This window comes from Sinocyclocheilus anshuiensis, unplaced genomic scaffold (genome assembly GCF_001515605.1).
Source record: "Sinocyclocheilus anshuiensis isolate Anshui unplaced genomic scaffold, SAMN03320099.WGS_v1.1 scaffold2020, whole genome shotgun sequence".
Lineage (NCBI taxonomy): Eukaryota > Metazoa > Chordata > Actinopteri > Cypriniformes > Cyprinidae > Sinocyclocheilus > Sinocyclocheilus anshuiensis.
In genome coordinates this window covers 738,392-747,194 of record NW_015557276.1, presented here as the reverse complement: position 1 = coordinate 747,194, position 8,803 = coordinate 738,392, and the positions used below count along the sequence as shown (strand labels likewise).

The 8,803-nt window shown below is 35.1% G+C and overlaps 1 long non-coding RNA gene across 1 annotated transcript; it reads left to right on the top strand.

Annotated features, from left to right (window-relative positions):
- Positions 1-1,684: 1,684 nt before the first annotated feature.
- LOC107679059 (uncharacterized) lies at positions 1,685-2,729 on the top strand. Its single transcript, XR_001632998.1, has 3 exons — positions 1,685-1,716; positions 2,389-2,474; positions 2,654-2,729. It is a non-coding gene; the product is annotated as an uncharacterized LOC107679059 (long non-coding RNA).
- Positions 2,730-8,803: the final 6,074 nt, after the last annotated feature.

Genomic DNA, 8,803 nt, shown 5'->3' with positions numbered 1-8,803 from the left:
TTCAAATTTTGTTCTTCTCATATTTTCATGTGGGTTGTTTTCATCGTGTTTACATCAGGTTGGCACATAATGCACCATGTTTTGTTAGAAAGAGTGTGTTTGAGCTTTGATTTTTATATCTACACTCTTGCTCAACCAGTTTTCAATAAATTTACATAATTCTTTCTTAGGACACTGATAAAGAAGAGTGAAGCTGGGCATCCTTGAAGTCATGGAGGACGACCTCTCACAGAGAACTAAGAGATGACTAAACTTCTGCATCATCCTGGAGGAAACTGTGGTAATGGAGGGCCATCTGACTTTCCCACTGCTTTAATGGTACTCTTTGGACTTCTCTATGTGCTGATTATTGACTTTCCAAAAGGACTAAAATACACATTTGAGTGTTTTGCAGATAGGTGCACTTCTATTTTAAAGACCATCCTTCATATTTTGAAAGTTTGTGTTCCTTGTGTACATGCTACTGTTTAGTCATGTTTCATATTTAGTGGCATAGTTTTGTAAAACTATTTTAACTGCAGTGTTTAATGGCACTGTTGCAGTGTTGAATCACTTTGGCTTAAATATTTATGAATTTAAAAAGCATGGAATTACAGGATTTTTATATTATGATGATAGCAGTTCTATCTATGTATTGATGCAGGTTTTGGCAGGTTAGTGCAATATATTAAATTTTGTTTCATGTTAGCAATATTTAAAGGGAGAGTTTACCCAAAAATGAAACTTTTCATTTACCCAAAACTTGAAACTTTGAGCCTTGCTCAAGGGTATTGGAAGAGAACACTGGTTATTCACTCCCCCACCTACAATCCCTGCCAGTACCGAGACTCGAACCTCCGACCTTTGGGTTATAAGTCCAACTCTCTAACCATTAGGCAATTAATTTTTTGGCAGTTTAGACTTGTCCTCCTCAATGTCTATGGTGGTTACAGCTCTGACTTTAAGATAAATTTATTGTAATGATGGGTATACTTGCCTGTTTAATTGCCTTAAACAGGCAATGTTTGAAAACATTGTCTTAAAAAATTGCTCTTTTGAATACAAGTTTTATTAATATTGTGTCAGTGTTTTCAGTTTCTGACTTAGACACTGTTATTGCAGTTTTCAGTTGTAACATATTATTTCTTAGTACCAATTTCCAGTAGCATTTTTTTGTTCAGTCAACTTCAGGTATTTGAGTTCTACAGACAAAAAATGTTGAGTTGGCACAACTTAAAAAGGTTTGTTATAGAATCGTTGCACATCTCTAGAAAACTAACAATCTTGAGTTAACTCAACTAAACATTTTTTGTATGACTGACAGCTTCTTTTCAGTCAGTATAACTGCCTAGGGCTGCACGATAAATCGCATGCGATATTTAATGCGCATCTTGTCAGAAAGCCGGTTCTTTAATCAGCGGCAAATCTCCATCACCTGCGTGCTTTCACATTGAGCAGCATTAACTACACAGAGCCTTGTTCACTGACGAGCTGCGCAAAACCACGTTAATATTCGCGACTATTATATATATATATTGATATTATTTTTGCGCAGCTCGTCAGTGAACAAGGCTCTGTGTAGTTAATGCTGCTCAATGTGAAAGCCCGCAGGTGATGGAGATTTACCGCTGATTACAGAACCGGCTTTACTGATAAGATGCGCGTTAAATATCGCATGCGATTTATCGTGCAGCCCTAGCCTGAACCCTGATTCTGTCTGCACTTTCAATAAACCAGGTGGGTTAAAAACTCAACTACTTGGGGTCCACATAAATTCTGATAAAACATTACATTTACACTACATTTAACTGTGACCTGTGTGATTTTCACAATGTTTGTAGTTTGGAAAACTTAAAGACAATTTTCTGTATTTTTTTTTCTTTTATGTGTTTTGAATTCCGCATTGGAGGTAGTGTTTTAGGGTTGAAGGAAATGTCTGTAAATTTAATGGAAAATGCCAAGACGTTATCTGTTTTTCTGTGTTTTGTGTTTTATTCTTACAGTGCACAAACAAAACTTTGTTGTTGAACAAGTTGAGTTTGTATTCAGTGGACAAAAAAAAAAAGAAAGTGAAATGAGAATTATCCTGAACCATTTTAACGAGCCAGTATAATTCCTATGGTTATGAATCCCTTTGAAAGTAGCGGCTATACACTTTCATTGACAGTTATTTTGTCTACTTGAGTCCCCATGGTGTTTTTATTCTTATAAATTAATGACTTTTTTGTCCCAGCATTACAATTTTTCAAGATTTTTACAGTCAGTTTTTGTGAATTTGTTGCCCCAAGCACTCCTCCATTTCTGACTCTTTGTCCATCCCTAATACATTTTCAGTATTTTTAACACTCAATTATGATCTGTAAGGAATCATACAGAAGTAAATAATATTTTTTTTCCCCCCTCCTACAGACAACAGACACCCCATCACAGACACAACATGGCTCTATGGGGACTCCCGTTTTACCTCAGGGAACCAAATCTCCAAGATTTATTTGGTAGGTTTTCAAATTTTGTTCTTCTCATATTTTCATGTGGGTTGTTTTCATCAAGTGTTTACATCAGGTTAGCACATAATGCACCATGTTTTGTTAGAAAGAGTGTATTTGAGCTTTGATTTTTATATCTACACTCTTGCTCAACCAGTTTTCAATAAATTTACATAATTCTTTCTTAGGACACTGATAAAGAGGAGTGAAACTGGGCATCCTTGAAGTCATGGAGGATGACCTCTCACAGAGAACTAAGAGATGACTTGCATCATGCATCATCCTGGAGGAAACTGTGGTAATGGAGGGCCATCTGACTTTCCCACTGCTTTAATTTTGGACTTCGGACTTCTCTATGTGCTGATTATTGACTTTCCAAAAGGACTAAAATACACATTTGAGTGTTTTGCAGATAGGTGCACTTCTATTTTAAAGACCATCCTTCATATTTTGAAAGTTTGTGTTCCTCATGTACATGCTACTGTTTAGTCATGTTTCATATTTAGTGGCATAGTTTTGTAAAACTGTTTTAACTGCAGTGTTTAATTTCACTGTTGCAGTGTTGAATCACTTTGGCTTAAATATTTGTGAATTTAAAAAGCATGGAATTACAGGATTTTTATATTATGATGATAGCAGTTCTATCTATGTATTGATGCAGGTTTTGGCAGGTTAGTGCAATATATTAAATTTTGTTTCATGTTAGCAATATTTAAAGGGAGAGTTTACCCAAAAATGAAACTTTTCATTTACCCAAAACTTGAAACTTTGAGCCTTGCTCAAGGGTATTGGAAGAGAACACTGGTTATTCACTCCCCCACCTACAATCCCTGCCAGTACCGAGACTCGAACCTCCGACCTTTGGGTTATAAGTCCAACTCTCTAACCATTAGGCAATTAATTTTTTGGCAGTTTAGACTTGTCCTCCTCAATGTCTATGGTGGTTACAGCTCTGACTTTAAGAGAAATTTATTGTAATGATGGGTATACTTGCCTGTTTAATTGCCTTAAACAGGCAATGTTTGAAAACATTGTCTTAAAAAATTGCTCTTTTGAATACAAGTTTTATTAATATTGTGTCAGTGTTTTCAGTTTCTGACTTAGACACTGTTATTGCAGTTTTCAGTTGTAACATATTATTTCTTAGTACCAATTTCCAGTAGCATTTTTTTTGTTCAGTCAACTTCAGGTATTTGAGTTCTACAGACAAAATGTTGAGTTGGCACAACTTAAAAAGGTTTGTTATAGAATCGTTGCACATCTCTAGAAAACTAACAATCTTGAGTTAACTCAACTAAACATTTTTTGTATGACTGACGCTTCTTTTCAGTCAGTATAACTGCTTTTTTACAAAAGTTGAGTGAACAAGAAAAAGCTAGGGGAAATTAGTACTAAGATTTTTTTTGTTGTGCTGGCTTAAATTTTTTTACAGTGTGGAGGACGGCATATTCCTGCATATTTCTTGGAGAAATCTTATTAAAGCCTAAATGTATTTAGACGGTATCCAATGGATTTTGAATAAAATGTAGCATCCCATTCTTTGACAGCCATATAAACATAACCTGTGCTATTGTAGCTATACATTCGCTGCAATATACAGTATATAGTCAACTTGCTGACAATTCTGGAGTTTCAGTCAAATAAATTGTTTTCGTAGGGTAAAATACATACAACATGCATCAAATGGTTATTTATACATAAATATATATGACTGTAACAGCATGAGACAGCAATCTAGATGATGAAATGAATAAAACTTATACAAAAGTCACTACTGCAATAGTTCTCTCTTCCACCATGTTTAATGTTTATGGCCTGATCAACTCAGAAACTTGGGAATCAAAATTCACATCCGATTTCTGACTAGGAAACTTGTATTTACAATCATTCTGATGAAGGCAGAATTCAAATTATGAATATATATTATGATAGGCACTAGTTACTATGCTATATTTACTTATCCAAACAACCCAAACAGTCACAATGATGTTCTGCTAATGCTAGAGGCCAGCTAAGGGTGTTTTCTTTTTTTGTTTTTACTTCCAGAAGTACTTCTATAAAAGTACTACAGACTGTAAGAAATACAACTTAAAATGTGTTAGTTATAATTTAATTATTTACACAACAGCAAGACAATGAACTGGATTGACAAAAAGCTAAAGTTAGCCATTAGCTATTAAGACATATATGATAGGGTATGAAAAATACAATAATATTCTATAATTTTGATTCAAAAAAGCCAATTCTCTTTGATATTCTAGTCTCTAGATTTGGGTCTCTGAAGTCTGTGATTTTTATTTTTTTATTTTTTTATCGCCAACTAGGTGAAAATCTGTGATTCTTCAATTATATTAGGTAATGAGATTGAAGCCAAATATGTCAGGTGTTTACGTCAGGTATAAAGAAATCAATTCTGATTTTTTTATTTTTTTGTATTTTGGGTATTTGGTGGAGACACCTTCCAGCAGCTAGAAGATCAGGTGGTCTGTTGTAACTCTCTCTCTCTCACACACACACAACACACACACACACACACACACACACACACACACACACACACACACAATGGCCTAATTCCATAAGTGTTATTGCACACTAACCCTAATGTCATTCCCAGATTACCTCTTCAGGGTATGAAGCAGGGTTTATCCTGATGGCCTGCTATTTTGTCTGTAATTAATTGTAGCAGCACCTTGGGGGGATTCCATTAAAACACTTTTATATAGCACTGTGTGTTAAAATGATTACCTGCAGTTCAGAGTCGAGCTAATCAACACACAATCTTTACGATGTACATGCAACCGCTAAATTGATATTATAATATGCTTTTGACTTAAATATGAGAAATCACACCCACTAATTTGATTGACCTCACTCAAGCTCAGGGTTTCAACCAAATGCAATAAGCCTTTTGCATATTGAAACACCTACTTCATGCCATCCTTATTCCTCAAAAGATGATTTACGCAGGCTGGAATTAAAGACAATTATGTTATTGTCTTCAAGGAAGCATTTGCATATCAATCATAAATATGCCGCCATATGCACACAGAGTACAGCATTCCACATTTTATTCTTCAATTTACTTAGAGCCCATTTAAAACAAGTATGTTTAATACATTTAAAGGAACAGTTCATCCTAAATTAGAATTTGCTGAATATTTACTCACCCTCAGGCCATATAAGATATAGAGGAGTTTGTTTCGTCATCAGATTTGGAGAAATGTAGCAGTGCATCACTTGCTCAGCAATGGATCCTCTGCAGTGAATGGGTGCCGTCAGAATGAGAGTCCAAACAGCTGATAAAAACATCACAATAATCCACAAACCACTCCAGCCCATCAATTAACATCACGAGAAGCAAAAAGCTGCATGTTTGTTAGAAATAAATCCATCATTAAGATGTTTTTAACTTCAAGCTGTTGCCAAAGGTTGCGGGTTCGAGTCTTGTACCGGCAGGGATTGTAGGCGTGGGGAGTGAATGTACAGCTCTCTCTCCCACTTTAAATACCACGACTGAGGTGCCCTTGAGCAAGGCACCGAACTCCCAACTGCTCCCTGGGCGCCGCAGCATAAATGGCTGCCCACTGCTCCGGGTGTGTGTTCGCGGTGTGTTCACTGCTGTGTGTGTGCACTTTGGATGGGATAAATGCAGAGCACTAATTCCGAGTATGGATCACTATACTTGGCCACATGTCACTTCACTTTCACTTTCTGGCTAAAATACGACTTTTTCCTCCAGTGTAAAAGTCCATCTCCTGTTGTCTCTCACATCAAAATCCACCCACATATTTGTTCATAACTGTTTTAGACTGTTTTGGTTTGTAAACGGTGCTTGATCTGTGCAGATTTCTCTCCTCCTCTGTGGATTATTGTGATGTTTTTATCAGCTGTTTGGACTCATTCTGACGACACCCATTCACTACAGAGGATCCATTGCTGAACAAGTGATGTAGTGCTACATTTCTCTAAATCTGTTTCCATGAAGAATCAAACTCTTCTATATCTTATATGGCCTGAGGGTGAGTAAATATTCAGCCAGTTTTCATTTTTGGTTGAATTATTCCTTGTGCGCTCCTCATTTGGGAGTCACACTCATGGTCTTCTCGGTCAAAAGTGACCGGACACCTGAAATTTTTTTATTTTATTTTGTATTTTGGGAGAATTTTATGGTAATAATTAATATTTATGCAATAATTATTATCAATTTTTCCTATTGAAAATAGTACAAATAATTTTTTCTCTATTTTTGTTTTATTGTTTTTTCAATCAATGCAGTATCTCTGATTAAAATAGAGACTAGGCCTTTAAAATTATTAATTTTTTTTGAAGGCAGAATAGCACCTCCTGGTGAGAGCAAAGAAAGAAAAACATGTAATTTCATGGATGCCTGTATAGGAATCTATAGAGAGGCTTTTGAATTCCCTAGTTGTTTTTATACATAATTGCTTACTTTTATTAGGTTGTGGTTTTAAATGTATTTTAAGGCATTCTCAAAGACTACGTTTTGTCAAAGTTTATATTTTTTTGTTGTTTTAAATGTTGATTTGAAGCGTCAGTTTTTGAATTATTATTACTACAGTCAAACCTGAATACAGAAAGCATTTTTTTATACAAAACATTGTGAAGAGCAGACAAAAGCACGCACATCAATCTCAACTGGGTGCTCAACCAAGAAACAAGTGAAAAATTTTTGGATGTAAAGTCGGCAACACCAAAGCTCCAAAAGTATCAAAAAATGTATTTAAAAAAAAAAAACTGTCGCATAGCATATGTGATGTTTCGAGCACGCAGGCTCTTCATCAGACCATGTCTGATGAAAAGTTATACAAAACATTAAAATTCAATAAAAATGTAAACAAAAATAAACAGGAATGCTTTATCAGAGCTTAATCCTTCTGGGCCTGATCTGATTTTAACCTCTTATTTCAGTTTTCTGACTCATTTTGGCTATATGGTCATAGCCATACCAATTCATTTGAGTGTGTATAATTGTGTGTGTGTGTCTGTGAGTGTGTGTGAGTGGGTGTGTTGATTTTGCACTCTAGATGTTTTAGAGTTTCACCCCTTCATTGCTGTGCAATTTTTTTCTGCATCGTGGGGGATTTGTAGAATGTGCTCACAAAAATGTTCCGTATTTTCAATTATTTTGCCATTTCCCATTGATTTCCTATGGACCATGAGTGTGTCTATTTTTTTTTTACGACAACTTAGCTTTTTCGAATCATGCCCTCAATTGTTTTGTTTATTCACATACCAAGTGCCATAAAAGTCACCAAGTTTCGTACCATTCTGGTGAAGCTACGATTTTTAAATATTCAAAATGTAAAATTCTTTGGTCAAAAGTGACCGAAGACCGCACAATGGCTAATAATAGTATACAAACTTTCACACATACTCAAAGGCCAATGAGTATGACATTTTGTGAATGAATTAAATGGGTTGTTGTTTTTTTGGTTCATATCCACTGTCCGCAACACATTCAGTTTTTTTAGACAATGCACATGGTCATATAAGCTTAAATAACTTGTATCATTTGGTACAGGCCCTTTTTCCCATGCACAAGTAAGTAGGTCTGTTAAGAGGTCACTTTCCTCATCAAATTGATTTTTTTATTCAGGCTATTATTTATAATCCAAACAGCACACGCAGAATAGCACCTCCTGGTGAGAGCAAAGAAAGAAAAACATGTAATTTAATGGATGCCTGTATAGGAATCTATAGAGAGGCTTTTGAATTCCCTAGTTGTTTTTATACATAATTGCTTACTTTTATTAGGTTGTGGTTTTAAATGTATTTTAAGGCATTCTCAAAGACTACGTTTTGTCAAAGTTTATATTTTTTTGTTGTTTTAAATGTTGATTTGAAGCGTCAGTTTTTGAATTATTATTACTACAGACAAACCTGAATACAGAAAGCATTTTTTTATACAAAACATTGTGAAGAGCAGACAAAAGCACGCACATCAATCTCAACTGGGTGCTCAACCAAGAAACAAGTGAAAAATTTTTGGATGTAAAGTCGGCAACACCAAAGCTCCAAAAGTATCAAAAAATGTATTTAAAAAAAAAAAACTGTCGCATAGCATATGTGATGTTTCGAGCACGCAGGCTCGTTTTAAATGTTGATTTGAAGCGTCAGTTTTTGAATTATTATTACTACAGTCAAACCTGAATACAGAAAGCATTTTTTTATACAAAACATTGTGAAGAGCAGACAAAAGCAGGCACATCAATCTCAACTGGGTGCTCAACCAAGAAACAAGTGAAACATTTTTGGATGTAAAGTCGGCAACACCAAAGCTCCAAAAGTATCAAAAAATGTCTTTAAAAAAAAAA